Source organism: Sus scrofa, chromosome 9 (genome assembly GCF_054392235.1).
Source record: "Sus scrofa isolate SSC_HxYL_T2T_F1_AM1 chromosome 9, Sscrofa_HxYL_maternal_Yorkshire_Landrace_v2.0, whole genome shotgun sequence".
NCBI lineage: Eukaryota > Metazoa > Chordata > Mammalia > Artiodactyla > Suidae > Sus > Sus scrofa.
In genome coordinates, this window is record NC_139391.1 from 21,849,540 (window position 1) to 21,869,834 (window position 20,295).

The 20,295-nt window shown below is 40.8% G+C and overlaps 1 protein-coding gene across 36 annotated transcripts in view; it reads left to right on the forward strand.

Annotated features, from left to right (window-relative positions):
* Positions 1–20,295, forward strand: part of LOC102160855 (uncharacterized) — a 393,443-nt gene that overhangs the window by 74,225 nt on the left and 298,923 nt on the right. For 8 of the 36 annotated variants that reach the window (XR_014814892.1, XR_014814888.1, XR_014814883.1 and 5 more), the window contains 2 exons: positions 10,957–11,073; positions 16,297–16,506. The exons of 16 other annotated variants lie outside the window; for them this stretch is intronic. The gene's annotated coding sequence lies outside the window, so the exon portion shown is untranslated. Of the gene's footprint in view, positions 1–585; positions 3,800–10,939; positions 11,074–16,296; positions 16,507–20,295 lie in introns of those variants that run through there. 12 more of the 36 variants (XR_014814891.1, XR_014814900.1, XR_014814910.1 and 9 more) reach the window with 4 other exon arrangements.

The window sequence follows — 20,295 nt, forward strand, 5'->3', positions numbered from 1 at the left end:
AGGCTCTTCCTACTCTCAGCAGATGAATTAACCATCTTGTCTTTAGTTAAGTACTTTTGCAAGAATTATGTCTGTTTTTTTGATTGTTCTTTTCTTACTAGTTTAAGTAGTTCTTTATGTATTAGAGATGTTAAGAGCATTATGGATATGATATAAAATGACTAAAATTTTAAAATACCAACTATACCAAAAGTTGATGAAGATGTGGAAAAACTAGACCCCTCAGATACTCTCAGTGGGAATGTAGACTGGTACAAAACCTTATAAAAACTGTTTGGTGGTTTTTCTTTCTTTCTTTCTTTCTTAAGTTTAGCATTCATCTGTTATATAAGCCAACTATTCTACCCCTAGGTAGTTACTCAAGGGTCAAAGAGGAAATCCCCAGTACTGTTATTGCCGAGAAGAGGCCTTCCACTGAGGATTTTCTGTGGCTTGTGGTGGGGAGTGAAACATAAACACTTTTCTCTGTTTTTCCCTTGAAATCTTTAGTAAGGTCTATGTCAGTCACTGATTATTGTGCTTAAGTTGTTTTTTATGAAAAACTACTGATAATTTTTTTTTTTTTTTTTTTTTTTTGCTTTTTAGGGCTGCACCCACAGCATGTGGAGGTTTCCAGGGTAGAGATCCAATTGGAGCTACAGCTGCTGGCCTCTACCACAGCTACAGTAACACAGGATCCAAGCCATATCTGTGAACTACACCACAGCTCACGGCAATACCAGATCCTTAACCCACTGAGTGAGGTCAGAGATTGAACCCACAACCTCATGGCTCCTAGTTGGATTTGTTTCCACTGTGCCAAGATAGGAACTCCAAGACTACTGATCATTGGGTTAGGTTAGCAATACCTACTTATCCCTCACCTTGGTCCAAGTACTACCTTATGTGCATCTACGAGTTATCATGTCCAAATCTTGCAATCATCTTGAATAATAATTATTACTCCCCTTTTAGAGATTAAAAATGTACTTTACACTAAAACCAAAATAAAACAAATAACAACAGAAAACTTGCTAAGAATAACACACCGGAAGATCGCAACACTTGCCATCTACCCTCCAATTAAAGTTATGACTGCTTATTTTTATCTCAATTTTTGATCTTCAGTCTCAAGTTAAGTATTAGTGAGAACTTAACTAGAGTTCTCTTGGTGTAGTGGCCTAAAGATCTGGTGTTGTCACTGCAGTGGCTTGGGTCACTGCTGTGGCATGGGTTTGATTCCTGATCCAGGAACTTCCACATGCCATGTGCATGGCCAAAAAGAAGAGAGGGAGGGAGGAAGAGAGAGAGGGAATTTACTATTGGCTAGGCCTGAGGTAAAAAATAAGAAAAGTCAGGGGAGAAGGGAACTAAGATACAGTGTCTACACTTCATGCTTTAGAGAAGATGGAGCATAAAAAACATACTCCCTGGGATGTCTATAGTGAACTTTAAGACAGAGTCCAAAGAAATACTGAAGAAGCGTATTGATGATGTGAGAGAAGAGTCTGTCCAGAGGAAATGATGCTTGAGCTGAGTCTTCAGATTTATGCACTTGTAGAAGAAAGGTAGGGCGGGACTAGATGGTACAGTGGTGTTGACATAAGGAAGTGCAGGTAATTCAGCACGGCAGAAGCACAGAGCAGACATCAGTTTGTGTGGCCCAGAGCTGAGGTCGGGTGTGACGGACGACAAGAGGGTGCAAGCTCCTGAGAAACTACTCTCATGTCTAGCAACTAATGGACCTCAAATTGGACTTTACCCACAGGAAATTTGCAACCATTTTTCCCTACTTAGATGTGATATGGAACTCAGTACTCTAATTTTCATTTCTTTTTAATATGCTTACAGTCATTTTTACTAAAGAACAAATGATTTCATGGGGCAGGACTTCTTAGGTGGAAAAGGATTGGTGAGCTAATCTGATTTCATCCACAATTTTACATGTTTTTAAAGGTGATTTGATCACTTTCTCCAGGGATGAGTAGCCCTTGAGGGCCTAGAGGACCACCTCACACTAAAAATATTTAACTATTGAACAAACAAATTAAATGACAGTTTATTCACTTATAACACAGGAATGCCTCTCCATTGGCCAGAATACAAAATCTGGACATGCTGAGTAAGAGCAATATCATTTAGTGAAGAACTACTCCAGGAGTTCCCATCGTGGCTCAGTGGTTAACAAATCTGACTAGGAACCAGTTGGGGGTTCGATCCCTGCCCTTGCTCAGTGGGTTAAGGATCCGGCTTTGCCGTGAGCTGTGGTGTAGGTCACAGACGCGGCTCAGATCTGGCGTTGCTGTGGCTCTGGCATAGGCCGGTGGCTACAGCTCCCATTAGACCCCTAGCCTGGGAACCTCCATATGCCGCGGGAGCAGCCCTAGAAAGGGCAAAAAGACAAAAAAACAAAAAAAGAACTACCCCATATTGGCAGTGGATACTTCCTTGTATTATTTCAATTAGTTGTCACCACAACTCTGTAATGTAGTTCTTACTTTACCCCAATTTTATAGATAAGGAATTCAAATGAGAAACCTTAAATGATCTATTTTGATCTCATAGGTAATAAGATTTGGAGCTAAGACTCAAATCTAGTGCTTTGATTTCTTTGCCATGCAATGGGCAGAGTATACCCATGCTAGCTGGGAAAAAATTATGGTGATGGTGATTTAATTAAAATAATTATAGTTTATTAGATGCTTACTTTGTACCAAATACTTTCACATGCATTATCTTCCAAGTTAGTCTTTTTTAAAAATTAAAACAAAAAAAGTTTATGGCTGCACCTGAGCCTCAGCTGCAACCTCTGTGACAGTGCTGGATCTTTTAACCCACTGGGCTGGGCCAGGGATTGAAGCTGCACCTCCTGGTGACCTGAGCCTCTGCAGTCAGATTCCTAACCCACTGTGCCACAGCAGGACCTCACATGTGTTATCATATGTAACTGTAACAATTCTATTTGAGAATTCTATTTTCTAATTGAGAAAAGATTTCTATTTTAGCAATGAGGAAACTGATGTTCAGAAAGTTTAAATAATTTTTCCAGCCTGCAAAGCTGGTTAATTGGTGGGGCAGATAATTCAAACCAGGTTTCTCTGACCACAAAGCGCTTTTTACACCTAGTCAAATAATGATAAGAATACTTAATGAATGGAAATCAAAATGGAGAGAATTTGTTAGTTGACAGAATATTCCATTTAGAGTGTGGTAAAGGATAGAAAACCACTGAAGTTTTCTCAGTAGGGTCTGATCATGTCTCTTCATAGTTCAATGCGATGACATTGAATATTTACTACTATTATTTTTATTTTTACTAATAATTCTTATTAGTCACAAAAAATTTGTGTCGCTGTCTTTATTCATGATAGATAGTATACATTAGAACGTTCAGTTTATGTTGTCTCACCTTTTTCTGAGGATTAATTTTAGGAATAAAAAAGGACATGAAGTGTCACAGATCTGAGAAAAAAATATAATTATTTTTAGATAAGATACTTGAGCAATCTTTCTTTACTAGTTGGTTGTGTATCTGATTAACTTCCAGGTCAGTGAAATTAGAATTTAGCCTGCAAAATGGATCTATACATCATAGTTTTGCAAATTTAAACTTGTAACAATCTTGGAGCTGGATCAATAAACTTTAACAGATGTTCCTCTCTGCACCTAGGCCAACTGTCTTATCAAGACAGTGGTTTTGCTTTGTTTGTTTTGTTTTTATAAAGATTCTGTTTGTGGAAGCAAGATTTGACCAGGCTTTCTTTGAAGTTAGTACCCTTGTGGCAAGTTTGAAATAAACTTAGACCTTTGCTCAAAAAAATCAATGCATCTGAGAACTTTCCTTTAACATTCCTTTGTCTCTTAAATCTGGGCTCCTCGAGGAGAGGTTTGTTTCTTTTCACTGTAGCCCAGTCATCTAGTATGAGATTGGGTACAAATGAAGGGCTTTCTAGATGTCAGTTGAATAAATGAATATTTGAAAGAATTTACCAACTATGGACTTTGTTTCACTTTCACCTTGTTTACTTCTTTGGAAAGATACCCCCAGCGAGATTTTTCATCTTTTTATTTTATTCCTTTGCAAAAAAGGTTCTCTAGGGACCTCTTCACTGGATCTCTCTCAGTCATGTCCTTTCCTTCCTGGCTTGGAATTTTTTTGGCTCTGGATTTCCTCACCAGTCTGGGCTACACCCTCACTGCCCCCCTCCCCTCCTTAAGTCACATCATATTTGAGGACAGAATTTCCAAACCACCTTCTCCTAGGCATGTTTTTCCCCCTTTAAACTTGAAAAAGAGGAGAAAAGTTAGGCAACTTAGACAATATTTCAAACAAAAGAGAAGTAGTGGAAGGTTGAGAAAAGGTCAGTACGGTTAGTTAGTGAGAAGAGTCTGACTCATTAAAAAAAAACAAACCACAGTAACTGACAAAAAACCTATCAGACAGAAAATCATGAGAAGGTTTTGAGTGGCTGGCTAAGGCAATACCAAAGCTCTAAGTGTTGAGAATGGGAAGTTAATCAGAAAAGACTACTTAGGAGGTGGAGAAATTTTCATGGCTCCCAGAGGGAGGTCTGTGCCTGGCTTTGCCCTGGCTGGCTATGTGACTTTTCTGTGCAAATGACCCTCATTTTCTAAATAAGGATATTGGACCAAATGATGTATAAGATCTTTTCCAATTCTAACATTTTATGGAGGACTAGACTTTTCTAACAGATTAAATGGATTCTTATGTTTTAAGTCTCATATTTATATTTAGTCTCATATAATTTGATTCCTTTTTATAATTTCTTCATTATTTAATCCACAGTTATTGAGTGGCTGCCTACTATTTGAACAGCATTTTAGGCAGCAAGCTGGGTGAGATAAAAATCACTGCCGTCTACCACCTTATAGGTTTGGGTGGCCGTAGCTTTACAAACAGCAAAAAGGCAATTGGAGCAGAAGCAATGGCTGAGGGAGGCGGGGAGGGAGGAATGGAGGTGACATGAAAAGGACAAGGGCAAGAGAACACATTTTATAATTTCCTAAAATACAGATAAGGCTGCCACTTAAAAAAAACAAACAGTAAAATTGGTTATGATTTTTACATTTAATCCTTTGTTTTCTGAGGATGCTTAGTGCTGACCGTGTGATTGTGGCTACTCAGAGGTTTAATGCGGGATTCACTGGACTTTCCACACCACCTATAAAGAGGGTGGTTGATTTTTAGTTTTATTGGTGTGTCACTACCTAGCCTGGTCTATAGATTTGTGTTAACTGTGCAATAGCTGCTTGTAGATCTTAGCAGTTGCTCAGTGATTCCTCATAAAGCTTGATGCTGACATGAAAATTCAAATTACAGATGGCAATCCAGAGAATAAAAGAGCCTAGAAATGGCTGGGGGCCTGCAAGTGGGCATAAATGTGTGAAGCAGTGGACACATCACACCAGCTAGTGGTTTGGTTAGCATTTAGCCAGAAAGAGATACCCCACCCCCAAATGTTCAAATTTTTCTTTCTCTGTCCATCTGCCCCGTTTGCATTGTATGCCTGAAAACAGCACAGTCTAAGTCTCAGTTTGAAATCTCTAGGAGTTCCCATTGTGGCTCAGCAGGTTACAAACCCGACTAGTACCCACAAGGATGTGGGTTTGATCCCTGGCCTCCCTCAGTGGGTTAAGGATCCTCTGTTGCTGTGAGCTGTGGTGTATGTTGCAGATTTAGCTTAGATCCCATGTTGCTGTGGTTGTAGCAGAGGCCAGTAGCTGCAGGTCTGATTCAACCCCTAGCCTGGGAATTTACATATGCCATATGTGCAGCCCTAAAAAGTGAAAGAAAGAAAGAAAGAAAGGTAGGAAGGAAGCAAGAAACCAACCTCTAATAGCTTAAAGACTTCTCCCTTGCATTGTGACTTTTGATCTCCAATGCCTGGCCCAGTGCCTGGTAGTATTTAACTAAGGAAACCATTTTTGTTGTCATTGTTCCTTGCTTGTTTTTATTCTCCCTTTTTGGACAAAGCTATTTAAGTTGGTCAAATGTTAAATTTTATTAGGATGTTTATTAGAAACAATGCTGGGGGTATTCCCGTCGTGGCGCAGTGGTTAACAAATCCGACTAGGAACCATGAGGTTGCGGGTTCAGTCCCTGCCCTTGCTCAGTGGGTTAAGGATCCGGCGTTGCCGTGAGCTGTGGTCTAGGTTGCAGACGCGGCTCAGATCCCACGTTGCTGTGGCTCTGGCATAGGCCGGAGACTACAGCTCTGATTCGATCCCTAGCCTGGGAACCTCCATATGCCGCGGCAGCGGCCCAAGAAATAGCAAAAAGACAAAAAAAAAAAAAAGAAACAATGCTGGGGATTTAGAGCTAAATATATGTAACTAGGAGTTCTCTTGTGGCTCAGTGGGTTAAGGATCCACTATCAATGCTGTCTGTTTACTGCTGTGGCATTGGGCTGGGAACTTCTGTATGCCATGGGCACAGCCAAAAAAAAAAAGTATAAATAAAAACAGGTATATGTAATTAGGCAAAGGGAGGGTTTTTTTTAACATTTTAAAATTAAAATAGTACATACAGAGTATAGAAATAATTCATATAGAAAAATGCACATAGATGCACAAACTGACCATGTTGACATTAAGAAACACAACGTCATCAACATCATGGAATAAAGAGCTTAGAGCTTCTCTTTAAGGATAGTTTTTAATACCAGTTGGCAGTGTCTGCCTCCTAGAGTCATCTAGTGCATATTGTTTTACTTACCTTCTCCATCAGATTGTGAAAAGCATTAGTCAGGGACTGGGACTTTTTCTCCTTATATCCATGTTACTATTTCAATGGCTCATAATAGGTTCCTAGAGGAGTTTGTTGAGCTGTGGATCAACTTAAGGTATCCAGAGCCCAGGTAGCTGTCTAATGAAGAGCCCCAGAAAAATCCTGTTTCCAGGTCACATCTCAGTTTCTGCTTTTTATCTCTCAGACTTAGCTCTTTAGATGTACTTAGAGCTCTCAGAAAAGAGGCATATTCTACATTTAGTGTCTCTGGTTGAACATTATAATATTGGAGTGCAAGAGTGATGGTAGCAAAGGGGTTAATTAGCATTTTGTGTCCACTAGATAACACGGTTGCTTCCAATTCAATGACCAACAGCCGAGGTTCTCTAGAAATATGTTCCGTGGAAATTCCCATTTATGCTTGCTTAAGTGGGTTGACAAGGCTTAGGTAAGCAAGTTGCAACACTGGGGAAAAATAGGAGACAAGTATCAACGAGGAAACTAAATGACAGTGCTTGCTGGTTTGCCAAATAGCAATGGGAAAATCAGGACAGGATCAGAACTTTCTGGCAAATAGCCCTTTTTTCATTTCCCTATCTTTCTTTGACTGGATTAGAACACAAATTTTGGTACATAGTTATTTCCCTTGCAGACCATTGTCTTTAGCTTAGATATACTCCTGATCAGTTCAAATTATCCTTATGCTACTCCTGTGTTGAAGTACTCCTGAGGACCAACTGAAAGAGATCAGACTCTTTTCCAAGACAGGGATTCAGGAAGCTGGAAGGGTGCCCTAGACAATCTGGAAACATCTGTAGGAGTAACCAGAGGTTTTAATTGGAGGAGAATGGCAGGCTGAGTGAATGACAGAAAAATGAAAGAATGGATGACTTATCTCAGAGCAAATGAGAACACAAATACCCATGGGTTTTCCCTTTTTTAAAAACACCATGGTTGGATTAGGTGTCTGAAATCAGCTCCCCCATGCCCTATACTTTTTGAAATCTTTTTTATTTTTTTAAATTTCTTGATTCATGGGACCTACTCAAGGATGACTATTTTTGTCTAGCAGATTTCTGGTGCCTAGATTAGAAGAATCAGAGCAAGGCCATCCCTTTCTGTAGCCTGATGCTGTGGTGATATGATTTCAGGGACACTGGAAAAGACTCCATTGATATTTCTCTGTCCCTGAAGTTCATAATGAAGTATTCCTTCTTTCATCAAAATCAATCAATATCGCAAACTTGAAAGCAGAAAGCAAACAGAAAGCACATCCTGGTACAAGGATTAAAAAGTCTTAATCTCTTAGGAAGCAAAAAAATGTGTCTAGGAAAAAGCCAAAGTGATGTGTGTTATTGTTTCTTGAGAATGCAGACCACCAGGGTCTTCCCTGGTCCCAGATTTTGAAATTCTAGTAGCAAGAAGAAAAAGGCAGGCATTTGAGGTAGACAGGAAGAAGTAAAAAGGGAGGCAAGGGCTCGGAAAGTGAAGGACATGAATAGAGAAGGCCAGTGTTGGATTTTGAACTGATGTTTGACCTTTTTGAGCCTCAGTTTCTTCATCTGTAAAATGGAACCAATAGTATTTTTCAGAGATTCTTGATCAATGGTCAGAAGAGACTCTCTTTCCTTTGCCAGACTAATTAACTAATTTGTTCTTTTACAAAATAATGTAAAATTTGGGGTTTTAAGAGGTATATCTCATCAAAGAATCTTTCCATATATCTCCTGTATCTGTTTCTTGGCTGTCCCCTAGTGAGACTTTATTTTTTCTTTTTTCAAGGAGTATTGGAAGGGCACTCTTTTTGGGTTAGGGACTGGTGACTGGATCTGCCCAAGTCATAGTAGATGGACATGATTTAAACCATAATTTGGTAAGACAAGATAATTTCATGCTTTTATTCTCTTTCTTTGTTATTTAATTTTGGGGGCAAGTGTTTTTGGATACTGTACTCTAGGTTACTCCTACTAATGACAGTTGATCAAACCCAAATTTTTCCCCAAAAGAGAGAATGGTTTCATGCCAAATGCCCATCAGTCTTGCCCTGCAAGCCTCTAGGAACGGATCAGGGTGAAGCATATTACATCTCTACATTGAGGAGAAGAGTAAACATTATACTGTATGTAAAGTGCCCAGTGAGGAGACTCCATCTGATATGTATTCATAACAATTTATATGCTAAACAATTTTGAGTTGCTCTCCTGGATTTTTTGGCACCACTGTACTTTATGCTATAAAATTGACTGTCTTCCTTCACTGAATGAATAAATAAAACATGAGCTGACAGAAAAATCAAATTTCAAGATGTATTGTATTTGTTTCTGTGTTGCCACTGAATTATTAGTACATTGGATATTAATATTTGAATGCCCAGTTCATCTGTTTAGAACAAAACAAAGCAAAACTGAGTGACTCAATGACTAGGGACATTGGGATATCATACATTTTTTTCATTACTGGTTAGCATGGAGCCAATTCCATATACTAATTTAGATTTTTTCTGAAGCCATTTTTCAATCTATCCCACCTCTTGAAATAATTAGTTCAGAAGCTTGCTCCTAGTATATGGGCTAGGTCTTCTTTTTCCTCTTCCTCTTCTTTCTCTTCCCTCCCACCTCCTTTTTCTTTTTCTTGTGGTAAAATGAAGTCTCAAGCTTAAAGTAGAGTTTCCTAGAGATCATAGGTTGAAATTTCCAAATCATGTTCACTCATGAATACAATCAGATTTGTGGAGTATCTTTAAGCATTTTGGTTGTTATGCAGAAGTTCTCTGGCCAGGGATCAAACCTGTGCCACAGCAGTGACCTGAGCCACAGGAGTGACAATGTAGGATCCTTAAACTCTAGGCCACCAGGGAACTCTCCCCACCTAATTTAATATTAGGCATACTCAAGTGATGTACTTTTCCCAACAATATCTGAATGAAAGTGGTATATGACTACATCTGAGTAGAAATTTTAAGAGCCATGCTTACTTTGCCCCATCCGTTTCCCTGCCAAAGTAATGGTTGAAGATTAAACCCTTATCAGTGTAAGTTCCTGAGGGACTAGTATGAGCAGTGCTGACCCACAGTAGAAATGTACAATGAAAAGAGAAATAAGTCATTGCGATTGAGAGGTTGGTTGTTACTGAAGCATAATCTAGCAGATCACATTATAGATCCTTAAATCTTTATCTTGTCAGATGGAAATGGTTTCTAACAATAGTCTTCCAGTCATTGCAAATGCATGCCATATGTGGATTATAAAATCTTTGTATCCTCAGTGTTGGTGAAATCCTGCCTTGAATCCTTTTACTTTTCATTGCCACCATCAGAACCACCATTATCAATAATGTACTTAAGACTAAATTATAGACTCTTAAAGTTAAGGGATAAAATAAGTTATCTTTCCAACAGTCTTATTTCAGAAATGAGAACACTCAGATTTTCCAAAGATAAAAGATTTATCTGAGATAAATCCAGATAAATTTTAACTTGTAGTATTTTTCTAAGATCTGTGTGCTTTGTACTTTATTCCATTCACTTATTCATTTAATCTTCCGTTAAATTTTAAAAAGTGAATATTTGCTGCTTAGTGGAAGAACTAAGATGAGTCTTAATGATTTTTGCTGGAAATCCGTGCTAGTTCTAAGTGTGTTAGTTTGCTAGGGCTGCCATAACAAAATACCACAGGCTGGGTGATTTAAAAAGAAATTTATTCTCCCATTGTTCTGGAGGCTGAAAGTCCTCATGCTGCTGGCAGGGTTGGTCTCTTCTGAAGCCTCTCCCCTTGGTGTGCAGATGGTGAGTTTTGTGTGTGTCCTCTCATGTTCTTTCCTCTGTGCCTGTGCACAGCTAGTGTCTCTTTGTGTGTCCAAATTTTCTTTTCTTATAAGGACACCAGTCAGATTGGATTATGACCCATCCTGCAGCTTCTTTTTTATCTTAATCAGCTTTTTAAACCTATCTCCAAATACAGTCACATTTTGAGGTACTGAGGGCAACAGTTTCAACGTATCATTTGAGGAGTGGGGACACAATTCATCTGATAACACTAAGATATGACAAATTGAAAGCATTTTAATAAAAGAAAACAAAATTTATTGTTGGAATCCCCTTGTGGTCTTCAGCAGCAATGATATTCTTGGAGTATGAGATAGTAGAGTTTGACATAAAATATCCTACAAGACGTTTATATTATTTGCTCATCTTACAAAAACATCTAATCCCAGTGCCTCGACTGGTGTAGGTCTTGACCTAGACTTGGTGTAGCTGACAGCTGAGATCCTTGTGCTGAGCCATATAGAAGCTGTAAGATTGATCACACTTCTGAAGGAGGATTCTCCCAGATGCCACATTGAAGCAGGTGGGTAGAATAGTCTCAGTCATACATAATACCTTCTTTTCTTTCTCTTCTGCCCCCTCCTTCCTTTCCTTTTCTTCTATAAAGCTCCTGTGAGTACACTGCCAGGTTGTTTCCTATGCTAGGCACCGAGTTTTGGTAAACCATAACCCTGCCTTGCAGGGGTTCACATCTAGGAGAGGAGACAGACAAATCATAGCCCAGTTGTAATATAGTAAGATAGGTATAATGCTCTAGACTCTATGAAAGCATGGGAGAAGATTTTCGAAGTGACAATTGCGAGTAGAGGAAGAATCTGAAACCTTACATTTCTACAACAGCTTTTTTTCTTTTCAAAGGGTGTTCCACCATTATATTGCAGGAGATAAAGCATGACGTACTAGGCACAACTGCCAACAGTTTTTTTTCTTTTCAAAGGGTATTCCACCATTATATTTCAGGAGATAAAGCATGACGTACTAGGCACAGCTGATGTTCTAACTGATGATCTGGGCAATAGGCTGCAAAAGAAGATTGTCTCCTTAAAGTCTCCCCCTTGAGAGGCTTTGCACTGATTGCAAATATGCTGCCTTTCATTAAAGCATTTTGGAATTTTTATTTGGTCAGACTCTGAACTCTTCTAGAGCAGAACAAAGATTAATGTAATGTATGATACAAGATTAAATTAAGGTTTATAAAACAAGTAAATGAATCCAGAAACAGTAGCATAATTTTAATGTCATGATTGGTGGATAATATTTGTTCCTTGGTGTTTTGGGTGTCTAGAGAGTTAAGACATCCAGATTCAACAAAATCATGATCTACATTCAGAGTTTATAGTGAGGCATAGCTGTACAGTAATGGAACTTATTTCTTGCAAAACAGCTCTTAAGAAAAACAGAACAAAAGCAAAGCAGGCTTTGATGAATAGTAATGTCATCCTCAAATGTGAAGAGTTCTGGGTGTAATGTAGGAGGAGATTGCTTATAAAAACATAAGTACTTTCTAAGAAAAACAGATTGTATTAGAGGTATAATTTCTCCTTAGAACACAGGCACCATCCCCGGGTTACTCATACCCTTTAGGATTTTGAATAAGCCATAGTGTGCTACAGCTGAATTTTGGGATTGGAGCTGGTGACTGCCATATTACTCTGCACAGTATAAAAGGAATTTGGAGTTCCTAGAAGTGAGCCAGGGGCCCACCTGGAAGGAGAAAAGGAGTGGGAAAAGGGAGATGGACAGGCCACCAAGATGAAGAAAGAGCAAGGGACACCACTGTGTCTTGGTGGCCCAAGAACAAAGGTGGACCGGTTCAAATGGGTCATGGGTTCACACAGGGATTTGGGTTCTTTCCCTGCAGCGTTGTTACAAGTATGAGCACTATACCTACATGATGTTGTTGGTGGTGTTTTTTAAGACCCAGGAAAAGATCTGAAATTCTGTACCTAAGTCAAAGCGGTATAAATTGGAAGCATTGAGCAAGGAAGATGCAATAATTCTTAAACAGAACTAATCTAGAGGAGCAGGGGCTCAGAGGTAGAAGTGACATGGAAACCTGGGTCCTCCAGGGATTCACAGAACTCTTAGAAATGGCTTTGATTGTGGCAGGGAGTTCTGGGAAGTCTTAGCTCAAGGAGTAGGGTTACTCCAGTTGACATATGGGTATCATGTAAATGACAGCACTAGACTGGCTTCTTCTTTTTTTCTAAGGAGAATACTTGATGTGAACAAGCAGAACTATATGCCTCCCTTTAATTCTTTTGTTTATTTTGTACAATTTGTTTCCAGGGATCTGTGGTACAATTTGATCCTGGTAGGGGATGTGATGTCATCTGCAGAAAAAAATGGGTACGCTGAATCTGAGCACCTCAGTTTTTTGGTTTTGTTTTTTGTTTTTTTTCTTTTTAGGGCCACACCTGTAGTATATGGAAGTTCCCAGGCTGGGGATTGAATCAGCGCTGCAGCTGCCAGCCTACACCACAGCTCACAGCAATGCCAGATCCTAACCCACTGAGCAAGTCCAGGGATTGAACCCAGATCCTCATGGATACCTTGTTGGGTTCTTAACCCACTGAGCCATAACGGGAACTCCCACCTCAGTTTTGATTGCAGACAAGTGGTCTGAAAGTTTTTTTTCCAGAAATTCCTTTCTCTTCTTTCTTCTTTTGCTTTACTAAGAAATTGTCCAGGGTTCCCATTGTGACTCAGCAGGTTAAGAACCCGACGGAGGATCTGTGAGGATGGGGGTTCGATCCTAGCCTTGCTCATTGGGTTAAGTATTTGCCACAAGCTGTGGCATAGATCACAGATGTGGGCTGGATTGGATCCCGAGTTGCTGTGGCTGTGGTGAAGACTGCGACTGCAGCTCCAATTGGACCCCTAGCCTGGGAACTTCCATGTGCTACATGTTTGGCAGTCAATAGAAAAAGAAAAAAAAATTTTTTTCCCACCCAGCATTGCCACCATTATAGAGTTGACAATGTTTGCCTATTACTGGGATCCCACTGTATGCTCTAGAAATTTCCATTTTAGCATTTGTAAAACTTTAGAGAATTTATATCTTTACTTAAACTTTTATACCCCTTTAGGTTATGAGATATTTAAAGGCAGGGATCATGTCTTCTTATTTCTGTTTACTCTGAACCTATTGTTTATATCAAACATTCAGTAAATATCTATTGGGTAAATGAATCAATGGTTACATGTTTGTATGCATAAATAAATAAACGATACTGAGGATCTATGTTCCTAGCATTTCTAATCTAAAATATAGGAAAATTTAAATAACAAAGTTCATGTGAGGGCCCAAATCAAACTAAAACTTTTCAAATGTCGAAAGGAATTTTGCTGGACTTGCCTCTTAGAGACTACTTCAGTTTGCTTTTTTGAAACATAATCCACTTCCATGTATTTTCCTAGAATATCTGTGAGGCACCACCATCATCACTTACCCACACCCCAAACAAAGCAAAACAAAAACCTCTTTCTCTCAGTAAAAAAAGAGGAAGTGACATGGGTTTTCATGCCTTAAAGCGTTCTTAGGATGAAAGAATAACCTGTAAACATTTTCTGTTACCCTCAGCTGAACCATTTTTTCAGTCTCCATAACCCACTACCTAATTACTAGCTTGAATTATGGTTAGGAATGGAACAAAATCCAAAGAAACAGTTACATCCTCAATCAGGGTTACTGGCAACTTGTTGGGCAGCTGGTGAGAATAAAGAGGAAGTTGCTAAACCAGAAGATGCAGTCAGCTCGTTGATCATGTGAGGGGGAAGATCATAGGCTTTCTTACTGCTGTTCTCCCAGAGGCTCTGTATCACTCAAATGGAAACAAGGGACCTCTTTAAAGAGATCAAAGTTGATCACAGGGGTCCATGTGTAAACCTGAGCCCTGGGAGGGATTGTTGGGAGAAAACTGGAAGCATCAATTTGCCCTGTTCCTGGCTTCTTCTGAGCCCTGTTGTGAAAGCTGGCCAGCAGGAGTCGACTATTGTTGCTTTGCGGTAGACCAGAGCAGCCTCTGTTACTGAAGAAAAAAGCAGTACGTGTGGGAGGGAGCTTGGCCCTCCATTGTGGGCCTTGGATTGTTACTGCACAACGGAGGTCCCAGACAAAAGGAAACTAGCTCTCTTCGGCTGCTTTTTAGAAAAAGGAGAATGCTCGATGTGAGCAAACAACACTGTAGCCTCCCTTAAATCCTTTTGCTTATTTGGTACAGTTTGTTTCCAAGGATCTGTGGTAAAATTCGATCCAGGCAAGGGAGATGATGTCATGCAAGCTGGAAAAAAGCAAACAAGATTTATATTAAGAAGTCATTTTAAGACTGAAAACAAATGTGCGCTGGAAGAAGGAAAGGATGTGGCTTAGTGGTGAGAAGAGGATGTATTAGGTGAGGGGCATGTGATGAGAGAGAAATCCTAGGAGTCAGAGGGTCTCTTTGGGGTGGGAAGGCAAAGCTGTTTGTGTAGAGAGCAAGGCCTGGGAACCACTAGAGAGGATGTGGGGAGACCTCTAAAATCCAAGGTCAGATCCACAGACATTTGTTTCACTGTTTTTTTGTGTGTGTGTGTGTGTTTTTTGTTTTTTGTTTTTTTGTCTTTTCGAGGGCTGCACCCGTGGCACATGGAGGTTCCCAGGCTAGGGGTCTAATTGGAGCTGCAGCCACCGGCCTACGCCAGAGCCACAGCAACGTGGGATCCGAGCCGTGTCTGCGACCCACACCACAGCTCACGGCTTCCTTAACCCACTGAGCAAGGCCAGGGATCGAACCCGACACCTCATGGTTCCTAGTCGGATTTCGTTTCCGCTGTGCCACGACAGGAACTCCTGTTTCACTGTTTTGATAACTAAGGGGACTGTGCACATCTAAGGATGGTGTCACTGACACGGTGCTTCTGACACGTTCTCCACCCTGGACATATATAGGAATTCTTTTTAAATGGCAAAGGCACTAAGATTATAGAAAGCTCTGTAGGGGGGAGTTCCCGTCGTGGCGCAGTGGTTAACGAATCCGACTAGGAACCATGAGGTTGCGGGTTCGGTCCCTGCCCTTGCTCAGTGGGTTAACGATCCGGCATTGCCGTGAGCTGTGGTGTAGGTTGCAGACGCGGCTCGGATCCCGCATTGCTGTGGCTCTGGCGTAGGCTGGCGGCTACAGCTCCGATTCGATCCCTAGCCTGGGAACCTCCATATGCCGCGGGAGCAGCCCAAGAAATAGCAAAAAGACAAAAAAACAAACAAAAACAACAACAACAAAAAAAGAAAGCTCTGTAGGTAATTTTAATAGGCCACATGCTAGAGGAAGCAGCCAATTCAATGTTGTAAAACCCCTGATAGTATTTTTCTCCTTCTTTAACTTTAATAACTGTCTGTAGCCTAGTCACCAGCTTGTACATCTGCCCCCTAAAACAGTGGTTTTGTAGTTTAAGGTACTTGGGAATTTCCAGAGTATCTTATAAACGAATTTTTAAAAGACGAATTTTTGGTAAATTTGGGCTGAGGCTCGCATGTCAACATTCTGTCACGTTCCCCAGGGCTGTGGCTTCCGGCCCTTTGAATGCGCTGTGAGGAGCAAGGCCTCAAACTCTGCCTCCTCAGAGCCTTGTTGTCACTTCAGTTTTGGTGTTGCTGTTCAGAGTCCAGGCTGTGGGTTTAAACTACACTGCCGTCTATCTTCTGCTAGCTGATTGAGTCTGGACAACTTTGTTCACCGTGCTAAGCCCCTGTCTTCGTCTACAACAGGTGAAATAAATGCTAAATCAAGCCATCATCTGGCATTTGCTGACTTCTGTGGTATAAATACTCCCGCTGTAGCTGATTTCAAGCTACCGATATGACATCACCGAACAGGGAGTTGGGAAGAAATGTGCACATCAGTAGTGTTTCCACCATGGAGAGGCAATCAATGACAATAACCCCAAAGGAAAAGAGTAAATAGGAGGACAAGAAATAGTAAGTGATGTGTCTGGTTACTTATTACCTTTTGCAAATAAAATGTATTTGATTGCAAACTTTTATGTTTTAATAATATCTATGTTTATGGATGCAACTAGAGATTATCATCCTAAATGCAGTCAGTCAGAAAGAGAAAGACAAATCCCCGGTGATATCCCTTGTATGTGGCATCTACAATATGACGCAAATGAATCTATCTGCAAAACAGAAACAGACTCACAGACACAGAGATCAAACAAACTTGTGGTTGTCGGGGGCAGGGCTTGGGGGGGTGGGAGGTTGAGGTTAGCAGATGTAAGCTCTTATACATGGGAGGAGAAACAACAAGATCCTGCTGCAGAGCACAGAGAACTACATTCAATGTCCTGTGATAAACCATCCCGGAAAAGAATATTAAAAAAAACAAGAATGAATCACTTTGCTGTACAGCAGAAATTAACACAACATTGTAATTAACGATACTTTAATAAAAATATTATCTCTGTTTAGCAGCCAGATTGCAAAAGGTTTAATGGTAGCACATGTTAGTTCCTATAAACTGGCTCCAACATGCGACTGACATGTGAAATAGATTCAGTCACTACCCTCATGAAGCTGAGAGCTCGGAAATGAATGGGCATGGGTGCTATAAGGACACTAAGCCTAATCTGGAGTGATCATTGGAGTAGGTGGAAATTTGACCCCCATATGACTATCACCCTCGGTTATGTCACATAGTAGGGGACTCTGCAGATCTAATTGGGTTTATAAAGTAGTTGATCTTTTGTGTGTGTGTGTGTATCTTTAGGGCCACACCTGTGGCACATGGAAGTTCTCAGGCTAGTGGTTGAATCGGAGCTACAGCTGCCGGCCTACGCCACAGCCACAGCAATGCCAAATCCAAGCCATGTCTGTTACCTACACCACAGGTCACAGCAACACCAGATCTTTAACCCACTGAGCAAGGCCAAAGATTGAACCTGAATCCTCACGGATACTAGTTGGGTTCCTTACTGCTGAGCCACGACGGGAACTCCAAGTAATTGATCTTAAGATAGAGAAGTTAGCCTTGATTATCCAAGTGTGTGTAATATAATCACATGAGCCTTTAAACTAGAAGAAGGAGGCAGAAGCAGAAACCACAGAGCACCAGAAAGAGTTGAAGCACTGTTGTTGGTTTGAAGAAGAAAGGAACCTTGTAACAAGGAAACAGGAACCACTGTCCTATAACCACCAGGAACTGGATTCTGCCAATAATTAGTCAGTTTGGAAGAGGAACCTCAGCTGCACATGGGAGCCCCAGCCCTGGTGAATACCTGGATCTTGCCCAGTGAGACCTTAAAAAGGGAACTCGGCCACACCATGCCAGACATCTGACCTAGAGAAACAACTTGATTTGTATAAATCTTCTACATGTGTGGTCACTTGTGACATGTCAATAGAAAACGAATACTAATACTCAGTAAAGTAAGGATCAAAGTAACCATTACTATGAAGAGCAGAGGAGGATTGCTCCAGCACTTTCAGGGATTTAGATGTGTTTGGAATACACAAGAAGAAGAGAAATGAGAAATAAAGATGGAGATAGAGTGGGTCTGATCATGAAGAGCCTTTTAAGCCAGGAGACTATTTGGAACATGTTTCCAAGCGCAAAAGGATCCAGCACATTGTTTAACATGATGACTTTGCATTTACCGAGAATGGATGAGAGGGGGATAGACTGGAAGGAGGCAGATGGGCTAGCATCTCCTGCTTTGTCAGGTGGTCCGCCCCCCCCCCACCCGGGTCCGGGCCCCCCCCACCCCGGGGAGGAGGGCGAAAAGTGGACTGGGGATGCCTAACCCTGACTGCTGCCCATCGCCTGCTCGTTTGTTCTTTCTCTCGTCTACTCGTCAGTCAGTTCAACAGTCAGGCATTTAGCACCAGCCCTGGGCCAGGCACCATGCCAGGCAGCACGGATACCGCTCCAAGCTCCCGGCCTCAGCAGGGATCTCGCTGCTGCTCTTTTTCAGCGTCATGTGGAGTAAGATAAAGACAGTCGATGGATTCCCACGACTAGTTCTGCCACTTTATTCAGTGCACAAGCTAGGGCAAGTCACTTAACCTTTCTGAGTTTCTCTTTCCTGATTCGTAAATACTTCTGTAGCTCCTTCAGAAGGTTATTGTGGTAATCAAATATAACGTATATTAAACCTTTAAAAGTCATAAATGCCCTGTTCATTTGATTTGTTTTCTTCCCTTTATCTCTTTACCTTCTGTGTTTCGAGTTCTTCTCATATTCTTTTTTTCTCTCTCCTTTCATCATTTTCCTTATTAAATTAGTTCAATGAATAATTCGTGAGAGCTTATACTCTTCACTTATAGAACTGCCTCTCCATACTTGTTTTCTACTACACATGCATTCCTGCCCTTGTGGGGCTTATTTTGTGAACACTTATGACTATATAACCAAGCTCATAATGTATTTTTAAGTGGAAAATAAAATGATTACATGGAGTTCCCATCATGGCACAGGAGAAACGAACCTGACTAGGAACCATGAGGTTGCAGGTTCGATCCCTGACCTCGCTCAGTGGGTTAAGGATCCGGTGTTGCCATGAGCTGTGGTGTAGGTCTCAGACACAGCTCCAATCTGGCATTGCTGTGGCTGTGGCGTAGGCTGGCAGCTACAGCTCCAATTGGGCCCCTAGCATGGGAACCTCCATGTGCTGCAGGTGAGACCCTAATAAGACAAAAAGACAAAAAAGAATTGATTGCAAAATATGTTATATTGGGCTAGGATGTCTTTTTGTATATATGTGTGTGCTGTGTGAGAGGGGGCAAGAGAGAAAAAATATGAAACTATGCATGGAACTAAAGATTGGAGAATATGGCTCAAAATATTAGTAGGCTATCTCTAGACTATTTCATTTGGCTTTCTTTTCATGTTTTCCAATTTTTATGCAGTAAATACATTTTATAAATAGAAAAGTAACCCAACACATTTTAATAAAAATATAAAGTGCCAAGTGCTGTGAATAAGTTATACACTGGATGTTATGGGAATGGATGTTTCTGAATTCAGTGATTCCTGGGTAGAATCTCTGTGCTCAACTTTGAGGGATAAAAAATGCTTTAGGAAAGAACCTAGGGAATGACATTCCAGGAGGAGGACCCAGGGTGTGTAGAGCATGGATGGAGGGGTCAAGAAGCAATATTATGTAGGGCACTTCTGGTCACCTGAAATGTGCCTTGGGGTGGACTAGGAGATGGAGATTGAATGCCATGCTATGGATCTTAGCTTTTATCCTTTAAGTGTGGAAGCATTTAAATACGGAGGTTTAAGCAGAGGACTCATTATAGTCAGATCTTCATTTTCTATAGAGTACAGTGGTGGCAATGGACTGCATGGAATAAAGAGGTCAGAGGAAGATAGGAAGCATGAGGATTTGTCAGAATGCTGGTGTGCAAGTAAAAGATGATACAGGTCTGGACCAGGACAACGTAGTGAGAGTGGAGAGAAATATTTCAGAGGTAATTAAGAAGGGTTTAAGGTGTGTTTCTTTTCTGCCTATGTCATACTCTATTGCTAAATTAGCAACACTACAGTTCATGTAAGAGAGTATACTTAGGTGCCTACATAATATGTCTGCATGGTTTACAACTGGAAGAAGAGGGTCAAAGGGGATGGGAAGGCCAAACCCAAAGACCTTGGAAGATTTCATAATTTTGCTTGGGTCTAACTTCTGCAAGCCCAGAGGAGGCGGTCAGGATTAGAAAACGCTGCTCTCTGGCCCACAACAAGGCTGTGGAGAGATGAGAGACAGC